The sequence below is a fragment of the Phyllopteryx taeniolatus genome, chromosome 2 (assembly GCF_024500385.1).
Source record: "Phyllopteryx taeniolatus isolate TA_2022b chromosome 2, UOR_Ptae_1.2, whole genome shotgun sequence".
Taxonomy (NCBI): Eukaryota; Metazoa; Chordata; class Actinopteri; order Syngnathiformes; family Syngnathidae; genus Phyllopteryx; species Phyllopteryx taeniolatus.
The window spans coordinates 19,281,288-19,292,008 of NC_084503.1; positions in this window are offsets into that span (position 1 = coordinate 19,281,288).

Genomic DNA, 10,721 nt, shown 5'->3' on the forward strand with positions numbered 1-10,721 from the left:
CTGAGACAGTGTTGACACCTATTAAAAAAAAAAACCTTGGATTTTCTTTGAAGATTGGCACAGTTAATTAGTACCACTAAAATTAGGCGAATTGCAAGACCAAGGAAGCACCTTTTGAAAATGGCTATAGATCAGTGGATTTATTGAGCATCATGCATCTATATACTAGTGGTGGGAAGAGAGAGAGAGAGAGAGAGAGAGAGAGAGAGAGAGAGAGATACAACCCCAATTCCAATGAAGTTGGGAGGTTGAGTTAAACATAAATAAAAACAGAATACAATGATTTGCAAATCATGTTCAACCCATATTTAATTTAATACACTACACAGACACGATATTTAATCTTCAAACTCATACACTTTATTGTTTTGAGCAAAAAATCATTAACTTAGAATTTTATGGCTGCAACACGTTTCAAAAAAGCTGGGGCAGGGTCATGTTTACCACTGTGTTACATCACCATCACCGGGCATTCAATGTAGGTTTTCAGCCTTGCCGCTTACATGCAGTGATTTCTCCAGATTCTCTGAACCTTTTGATGATATTATGAACCGTAGATGAATAAATCCCTAAATTCCTTGCCATTGTACGTTGAGGAACATTGTCCTTAAACTGTTTGACTATTTTCTCACACACTTGTTCACAAAGAGGTGAACCTCGCCCCATCTTTGCTTGTGTATGGCTGAGAAATTCAGGGAAGCGACTTTTATACCCAATCATGGCACTCACCTGTTCCCATTTAGCCTGTTCACCTGTGGGATGTTCCAAACAGGTGTTTGATGAGCATTCCTCAACTTTCTCACTTTTCTGCCACCTGTCCCAGCTTTTTTGGAACATTTTGCAGCCATAAAATTCTAAGTTAATGATTATTTGTTAAAAACAATAAAGTTCATCAGTTTGAACATTAAATATATTGTATTGTATTCAGTTTGTATTTATGTTTAACACAACATCCCAACTTCATTGGAATTGTGGTTGTAGACAATCCAAACACACAATTCAAACACATTCCCCAATTTATAGGGTCAAAATTAAGCAGACATGCCTGAGTAATTGGAATTTATTTGTAGGGATCAGAGTTGAAAAAACCTCTCTATCCATTTTCCATACATTGATCCTGTCCAGTATTGCTTAAGTCTATTCCAGCTGACTTCAGGCAAAAGAGGGACTACACCCTATACTGGTCACCAGTGAGTAGCAGGGCACAGAGACATGGAAAACCATTAAACTCACATTAACATTCACGCTCTCACTGAGTGGGAGGTGAAGCCACACTGCCTGCACTGAAGTCAGCAAAATGTACCATTACACTAAGTGTGTCAAACTCATTTCTGGCGCAGGCTGCATCTTTGTTATGGTTTCCCTCAGCGGGCCGTTAAGACTGAAACATATAAATGCATAATTGCCTCATATTATTCCAACTACTTTCAAAATCAGGAAGTAATGAAAACTGTTCAACTCTTAATTATTTATTTTAAAAGGGGAACTGGTAAGAAAAACTGCTTGCAATTCTCAATCAACGTGAACTTGACATATGATTTGTGAATGTGAAGTTGACACATGTTTTGCTTTCACAGGCCACATTAAATGATGAGGCGGGGCAGATCTGCCCCCGGGCCTTGAGTTTGACACCTATGCACTACACCATCTGTGACTAGCAGGAAAAAAAAGAAGTAAAATGACTGTGGTGAGGTGACTGGGCTGGGCTGAGCTGCAGTCAAGTCAGTGCCATCATTCCTGTGTAAAAGGAGCTTTATTTTGTTTGGCCTTTGCACTCCCCTGGGAGAGCTGAAATAGAAGGACATTTGTACCATTTGGTTAACAATGCTGCCACATTTCCTGGACAATTGCAGTACTGTATAGTAACATTAAGAAATATTTATTAAAGAAATATGTGTTTGTTAGCATTAAGGAATATGGTGTTCTGAAATGATAATATGGATCATGGAAAAAGTGTGCACCTATTTTTCAAAACATCCATCCATTTTTTACATCGCTTAGCCTCACCAGGGTCACGGGTATGCTGGAGCCTATCCCAGCTAACTGTGGGCAGGAGGCAGGGTACACTGAACTGGTTACCAGCCAATCGCAGCGCACATATCAACAAACAACCATTGTCACTCACATTCAGACCTACGGGCAATTTAGAGTCTTCAATTAACCTACCATGCATGTTTTTGGGATGTGAAAGGAAACTGGAATACCCGGAGAAAACCCACGCAGGCACGGGGAGAACATGCAAACGGCACACAGGCGAGGCCGGATTTCAAACCAGGGCCTCAGAACTGTGAGGCAGATGTACTAACTAGTTGCTCACCATGCCGCCTTTTTCAAAAATCTTCAGGAAAAAAAGCACAAAAATCCAAGTTCTAAAAATCATTCTAACAGCATGAGTGCCAAATATTTTCAGGAAATTATCACACAGGCGGCACGGTGGGCGACTGGTTAGAGCGTCTGTCTCACAGTTCTGAGGTCCGGGTTTCAATCCCCGGCCCTGCCTGCGTGGAGCTTGCATGTTTTCCCCTTGGCTACGTGGGTTTTCTCCGGCACTCCGGTTACCTCCCACATCCCAAAAACATGCATTAATTGGAGACTCTAAAATTGCCCGTAGGTGTGAATGTGAGTGCGAATGGTTGTTTGTTTGTATGTGCCTTGCGATTGGCTGGCAACCAGTTCAGGGTGTACCCCGCCTCCTGCCCAATGATAGCTGGGTTAGGCTCCAGCACGACCGCGACCCTGGTGAGGATAAGCGGCTCAGAAAATGGATGGATGGATGAATTATCACACATGATGATAACAAATATTTCAAAGACATGGACGTGTTTCCTAAAGTTAACAGAAGTCTCCCATAAATAGTGCAGTCTTAATGTTGTGTTTAATGTGTTATCCAAACTGTTCATAATAACAAACTGTGGCAGCAGTTGAGATCGTAAGTGTGCTTTCAGAATCCGTTAACTTCACATTCCAATCGTCACAGAATCCATATGCGCCTTTTGGTAATCAAAGATAACTGTGTAACATTTTCAGTTGTTTACTGGTCAATATCGGTCTTTGTTTATTTATGTGTTTATGGTAGGTGTTTTATGACCTCTGCTAATAATCTGACACATTCTATTCAGCGAAAAAAATTTGATATATTTATACATAAGAGTGGTGACCCAGTAGGGGAGCGCCATGACAGTCAGCCAACTTGAAACTACAGCAGCCGTAAGAGGACAAGGAGGACCACACAGGGAATAACTATGCAGTTCCCTGCGATTCAGCTCAGATTTTGAGACACCTGAGGAGAAGATCATTTTATTATCATACCCTGGCTAATCTGCACTACTGCAGCAGCATAACGAAGGACCAGTGATATGCAACGGAGACAGTTACGGCATCAACAAGAAAGCGAAAAAGGCAACTTAAGCAGCATAGCTTACAAAAGAGGATAAACATCGGGCTAGCCTTACCCAGGTTGAAGGAGCTCATGAGAGAAAAGGATTTTAAAGGTCCCATACTTTGGCTATTTAGACCTCCATAGACTGACTCTCTAACATGCATTTAGTATTAATGTGTCAATTTTATTTTTTAAAAAGACCATGGTTTTGTCATATGAGTGGCTAGAAAAGGCCCCTATGACAGCTATTACTTCTGTTTGACCCACATTTGTATCCGCTTTGTCCATATTTGGCTCAGACCGCCCCCTTTCCGCTGATTGGTTGCCTCTGTGTAGAAGACCCACTTATGAGAGCACACGTGTTTGTTATGTTGACAGCGCTGGCTCGGGAGCGGAGAGGTAGGCAGAGAGCTTCATTAGAGATGTAGATAAGCTCGAGAAATTCCAATGATCTGATTTCAGGCGTCTAGACAGAAAAACGTCTGGAACTCAGGAATGCGTGGATGATTTTAATTCATATTTCACATGCTTACTGAGGCACCATAGAGCAAATAATATATCCCAAATACTAGAAAAAGTTGGTTTAGGAAAATATGGGACGCTGAAGTTGTTAGCTTTCTCCTCAACAAGTAAGGGCTTGGAAACATGTCGCCACGCTGCATTGCATCGTAATTTCGGGCACTACGAGGCTCTTGTTTATAACTGAAGACGTGCTAGGTCGAGGTGTTCCCTCACTGTTAGCTTCATATTTTGTCATTCGAATTGAAGTATGGTGGGATGTTGCTGTGTTATGGAGAAGCACTTCGTCACGTGATCGCAAAGGGGGAAAAAAATCAGCAACTGACAGTTTTTACAGCTTTCCTGCTTGGCGGCGGCAAGAAAGAGGGAATTCCTAGTAGTTTCAGATTATGTCAGATGGCTTTGGTATCAGCTGTAAAATGAAAGAGTAAAAAATCGAACCTTTGAAAATATCATGACAATGACAAGAATGTGCTCCTTACATTTTCATTACGGTAAGTAAAAAAAAAACTATCTGCATCCAGTTGTTTTTTTTTTACATGCAACAAAGCATGTGGGATGTGTCGTTATCTGACGTTGTTACATCAGAAGCATTCATTTTAGATGGATTGCTGATTAATATGTGAGCTAATATCCAAATGCAGTGTTGGCATTGGTCACTGGTCGGCTTCATCGTGTTAAGGTCCTGCATCCACCCGTTGGTAAACTGCACGAGATGCTAACGATTTAGAATTCTTAAACTGCTCCGAAGTGTAGGCATACCAGACACGAGGTGCGCAAATCCGCTGCAAACAACGGAGGCAGTAGGTCAGGGTCGCTGCTCCACTCTGTATTCGGAATGTTGTACGGATTTAAACCATTTATACTGTGTGAATTTTTGATAGGTACCGGTTTCTGGCTTCGCAGTCTATTTTTTTTTTGTAAAATTCCATTAGTTTCTTTTAACCTGTTTTTCTGTCGCGGAAAATACACAGCAATTGTACGGCCTGCTTAAGAAGCCAATGGGGCCGGCTCAACCCACAATGCTAAGCGGTTCCCAATTCCCTATTTCATTCGGTTTTGTTAGACAGTGTTCTTTACCATAGGTAGCATAACACAGTAGGGCCAACTGTCCCGTATTGGCCGGTGTTCAACAAGTTTTCCTATAATTTTCCTAAAACCAATAGGTGGTTGGCTTCAGATGTAATGAAATAGACATGTTCCAATTATAAATCCACAAGTCGACTGACATTGTCGATTGTGCAGAATTGAGAACTTTTTCCCTACCTAAATTTGGGTCGGTGGGTTTGGATGCCGACCTAAACCTGTTTGGATGCCCCCACCACCCCACGCCCATGTGGATGCCAGTGGCCACTGCCCCCTCCGCCTCCCGAACTTTGCACGCCACTGATGATCAGCTATGGAAATGCACCAGAACAGGAATTCAGAACATTTAGTGAGAAACTTCCCAGGAATCCTTCCATACCATGAAGAATAAACAGATAAATTGCTCATCGGCTTTCAAGGAAATTTCATAACCAGGACAATACCGATCCCACTTTCAAATTGGCAGGCGACCAGACCACGGTGATGTACCCCGCCTCTCACCCATAGTCAGCATGGATAGACTCCCGGTCACCGACAGAAAATGGATGAAATAAAAAATATAGAGTATTTCCATACAATTAAAATGGAGGTTACCATTGTCAATGCTTTTTGAAAAACACTTTGCACTTTTCTTTGAAAATTCTGTTGTTTGAAACTGTGTGGGCCCATGTGACCTGAAGCCTTAAAAGACAAGGCAGCAAAGTTTGGAAATCACAGACTGTGTGTGCGTGTGTGTGTGCGTGTGTGTGTGTGTGTGTGTGTGCATGCGTGCGTGTGTGCATGCATGTGGTGGAGCAGGGGGTTTGCTGAGCGACACTGTCAGGATCACCTCTGCAGCTTTTGGTGAACACACCACACAATGCGCCACCTTGAGGTAACAATGGCTCTATTGTTGATCCAGACAATACTGTCTGAAGGGCAGGGTTAAGGGGGACGGAAGGGAGAGGAGGGTTTAAGGAATGGGGGGATAGCATGGCCTCGCCACCTGGTAACACTGTTTGGATGCGAGGTGGATGTGGGGGGACGGCGTGGTCACAGTCCATCAGTTACCAATGGCATCTAACCACGGAGAAACATGGTCAAACCACTGACCTGAGGCAGCTTTTCTCATGTAGTCCAAGAACAAGGTCTTCTTATGAAGGCCGTTAGGGATATTATTCAGGATTAGCTCTCACACTTACTATTCAAATGCTTTCACACACACACAAACTACTGAAACGCTCTCATGAGGACTACTCAAACACTCTCATACACACGTCTTGCTCTCATTAACACTACTCAAATGCTCTCATTGACTATTCAAATGATCTCATTGACACTACTCAAATGCTCTCATTGACACTACTAAAATGCTCTCATTGACACGAATCAAATGCTCTCATACGCACGAGTCTTGCTCTCATTAACACTACTCAAATGATCTCATACACATGCGTCTTGCTCTCATCAACATTACTCAAATGCGTTCACGCGAGCTGGCATTCACGAGTTCATGTCAATCATGCTCACACATCCATCCATCCATTTTCTTTACCGCTTATCCTCACACGGGTCGCGGGCTGCTGGGGCCTATCCCAGCTATCTTCGGGCGGGAGGCAAGGTACAAAATAATACATATTTTAAATATGAAATACTTCACTCTGAGTGTGTTCAGTTCATCTCTATAATTTCACTTTTTGAATTGAACTACCTAATACGTGCTCGCGTGAACGCATTTGAGTAGTGTTGATGAGAGCAATACGCATGTGTGTGAGAGCATTTGAGTAGTGTCAATGAGAGCATTTGACTAGTGTCAATGAGAGCATTTGAGTAGTGTAAATGAGAGCATTTGAGTAATGTAAATGATAGCATTTGAGTAGTGTAAATGAGAGCATTTGAGTAGTATCAATGAGAGCATTTGAGTAGTCAATGAGAGCATTTGTGTAGTGTTAATGAGAGCAAGACTCGTGCGTATGAGAGTGTTTGAGTAGTTCTTATGAGAGCCTTTCAGTAGTTTGTGTGTGTGTAAAAGCATTTGACTAGTAAGTGTGAGAGCTAACCCAGAATAATGTCTCTAACGGCCCCTTATAGTAAGACCTTGCATTTTCATAGAGTAGTCGTATTTCATTTTGGCTTTTGGAGTCCTGCTTCAAATGTCCATGATTTCTATGGCACAGTTTTTATGTTGGTTCACTTTTTTTTCAAACCACTTTTCACCAAAAGAGTTAATTAAATCAACAGTATGTGTATGACTCTCCTTATACATGAAGGCTGTGTTCACATTTGTAACTTGGTTCTCTGTTCCTTACCAAAGAAAATTAAATGATACATGGTGCTTTTCAAGTGACATCTTAAACATCGCCAAAGGCAGTGTCGGCGTCAACAGAGGCGGTGCTGGACCGCTTAGTGCCCTGAGCGACGGCCCTCAATTGCGCACCCTTGGCCGATTGTCAACGGGGGGGGGGGGGGGGGGGGTTGGTTGATAGTGGTGGGGGGGAGCTGGCTGAGATTTGCCTCCAGAAAAAAAGCAATGTCCAAGTTGATGCACCTATGCGTCGGGAACATTGTATAATGCTCAAACACTCCGCACAGACACTCACACACACACACGCGTACACACACACACTCATTCAAGCCTCATAAAATGGTTTTGCCACAGCGGCGTGCACACAATTACACACAATCAACACTAAACATTATAAAACAAGTATTCAGCGGTAGGCATTGGGAAAATTACTGGGCATTGTTCTATATCTGATGGGCTGGTGACAGTGTCCTACTGTCCTTCCACTCACTTTTGGGTCATGTTGCTTCCCTCAAATGCCAGCTGAACCAACATGTGCCTTTAGTTTTATGGTTGAAAAGAAGGGATTCAAGTGGATCATTAAAGTAACGGAGCCTCGTTACCAGCTCCCTGGGCGTGAATTGGGATTGGAAAATTTGAACGCTTTTGCGTGTTCAGAATATACGTTTAAATCAAAAGGTTTAAAGTAAAAGGGAACATTTAAGATCGAAAACATTTCATAGGATCAGCTCATAGGATCAACTGATATGAAAAAATTGATCGTTGTAGGATTTCTTTACCATATCGCCAAGCCTTAAATTGTGTTGACGTAAAACCATTCAGTGTTGCAAAAAAGATTGGGGACTGCTGCGCAAGAGTACTGCGCCAATTCATCTGATCAGGCGGTCCCATACTGTAAGTGAGATCGGTGGGTGGAGGAAAAAAAACAAACCCTGATTATATATAAAGTTGGATCGCCTTTGAAAGCAATAATGCTGTCTGCTGGGTTGGAGATTTGACAGAGAACTCAGAGTACACAGAGATATGTCACAGTGAGAAAATAGTCCTGACACTCTTACCAGTCTGAACTGTTTATAGTTTTGGAATTTCCTTAAGTGCTCTGCTTTTAGTGTAACAAAAAAGGGTTGTTAGTGTTACAAAAAAAAAAATAGCATCCAGTGAGGATTTTGAAATCATTCAGAATTTCATGCATTCTTCCACTTTACTGTGGCTTACTTTTCCCCCAGTCTAAACATCCTTCGTGGTCTGACTTTACCATCGTCATTGTAAAACATTTTAGTGACTGGATCATTGCTTGGCCAACATGTATATAAATAACTGCTAATTGAGCAGTGGTGGGGTCGTGCATTTGGGACCTTGGACTTCAGTGGGGACTTACCCGAACTATCTACCTCTAAATACAAATTTGCCACATACCACATTTGGAGCAGTTCCATCCATCCATTTTCCAAACTGCTTCTCTTCACAAGGTTTGCGGTCTATCTCAGTTGACTTCGGGCGAGAGGCGGGGCACACCCTGAACCGGTCGCCAGCAAATCGCAGAGCACACATACACAGACAACCATTTGCACTCATAGAAGATGAAGAAGAAGAATCATCTTTTATTGTCATGAACATGCATGCATGCACACGAAATTTGTTCCCTGCATTTAACCCATCACAGTGAACACATACACATATTCACATGTACGGGCAATTTAGAGTCTTCAGTTAATCTACCATGCATGTTTTTGGGATCTGGGAAAAAAACAGAGTACACGGAGAAAACCCACGCAGGAACGGGTAGAAGATGCAAACTCCACACAGGCGAGGCCGGATTTTAACCCGGGTCCTCAGAACTATGAGGCAGATGTGCTCACCAGTCGTCCGCCATTCCGTCCATCTGAAGCAGTTCAGAATCAATATTTATCTACTACCATGACTGAAACACGCAAATAAAATACATCATAGCCTACAGAGATGCTGATTATTTGCGTGCAGATCGCTACAGACATGTTTTGGTTGCCAAACTGGGCTGTAACAAGTTTTGCTCTGATCAACCCATCCGAGAATGTTGACTTTTGTTGTGGGTCAGCTCGCTTGCCCTGTGATGTGAATTTGAAATATGATTGAAAGAAACAATTGCTAATATAGTTCAAGATACATCTGCCAGCACTACAGATTCTGAAGGCCCTAGGAAAATGACACTGACATGGCAGCACATAGAGGTGGGAATCTGACTGGACAAAAAGACTAACATCGACATACAGTACTGAAAGCAGTGCAACCAAGAGAAATGCTGTAAAATGAAGACAATAGACTGCTAGGAATAAATTCATATCATTTCATGGAACCTATATTAGAATTTATGTTTTAAATGTAGTGCTTCTTATAGTGTTTAGACCAAAAGACCAGTGTAGGATACAAATGTCAGGATAAGCGATAGTGTAAATGGGTGGATGGACTCCATCAAAATTTGCAAAATACTGGACTAATTTAGTGGTATTTATTTGTTTTTCTTGAGCCAAACATTGTATAGGAAAAAAAAGGTTATTCACCAAATTATTGGTGACTTTAAAATCTGCAGCTATAAAAACAGTGTTTGATGGAGGAAGAAAAGTACAAAAGTTCAACTGAACAACAACTGACAATTCAATGTCTTTTGACAATATTGCAATTGATTAGTAATCTAACGTTAGTTGTTTTGTTAAAGACTCTTAATGATTTTAAGTTAAATATTACTTTTCTGGGTCACTTATCTTGTAGCGGTACACTTGTCTGACTTCGGCGCAGGCAGTGGTTTTCTTTTTACTTTTAGCTGCGTAATTTTCCATGGATTAATATACATCTGCTTTTACTAGCTAGACACAAACAAAAAAACATGATTTTGATGGATGATGCATGAAAGTGTAAAGCGTCTTTGAGTGTCTAGAAAAGTGCTATATAAGTGTAATGCATTAATTCTTCTTCTTATTATTATTATTATTATGTTGAACTTAAGCCACATAACAAAGACACAGTACCTCATTTCTCTTTATAAGTAATGGATTGATTTTTTCACCCTCGTGCATTGTAAGAACGCATTGTGTATCCTTGGTGTTGGAGTGAGCTCAAATATTTTTCTGCTTTTTATCCCTAGATGAAGAAATTCCACTTGTACACACATACAGTATCTCAACATTCACTCAACAACAGCCTCTTTTTCCAGAGAACTCAAGCTTGAGTGCTTAAAAGCTCGGTCTAAACTTAAACCCAAGGCCAAACAACAAGAGATATTCCTCAGTGGACTTTCTACTATCAGTTTTGTTGTCAGAAAAAATCTTGCTTTCCAGATTTTTGCATCACTTTATCAGTTGGCGGTGGCAAGGTAAGATGTATGTGAATGTGAGGATTACTGCAGATGTCAGGATCTCTCGCTTGCTTTCCCTCTCTTCCTTCGTCTTGTCAGTGCACTTGTAAAAAAGAAAAAGAAAA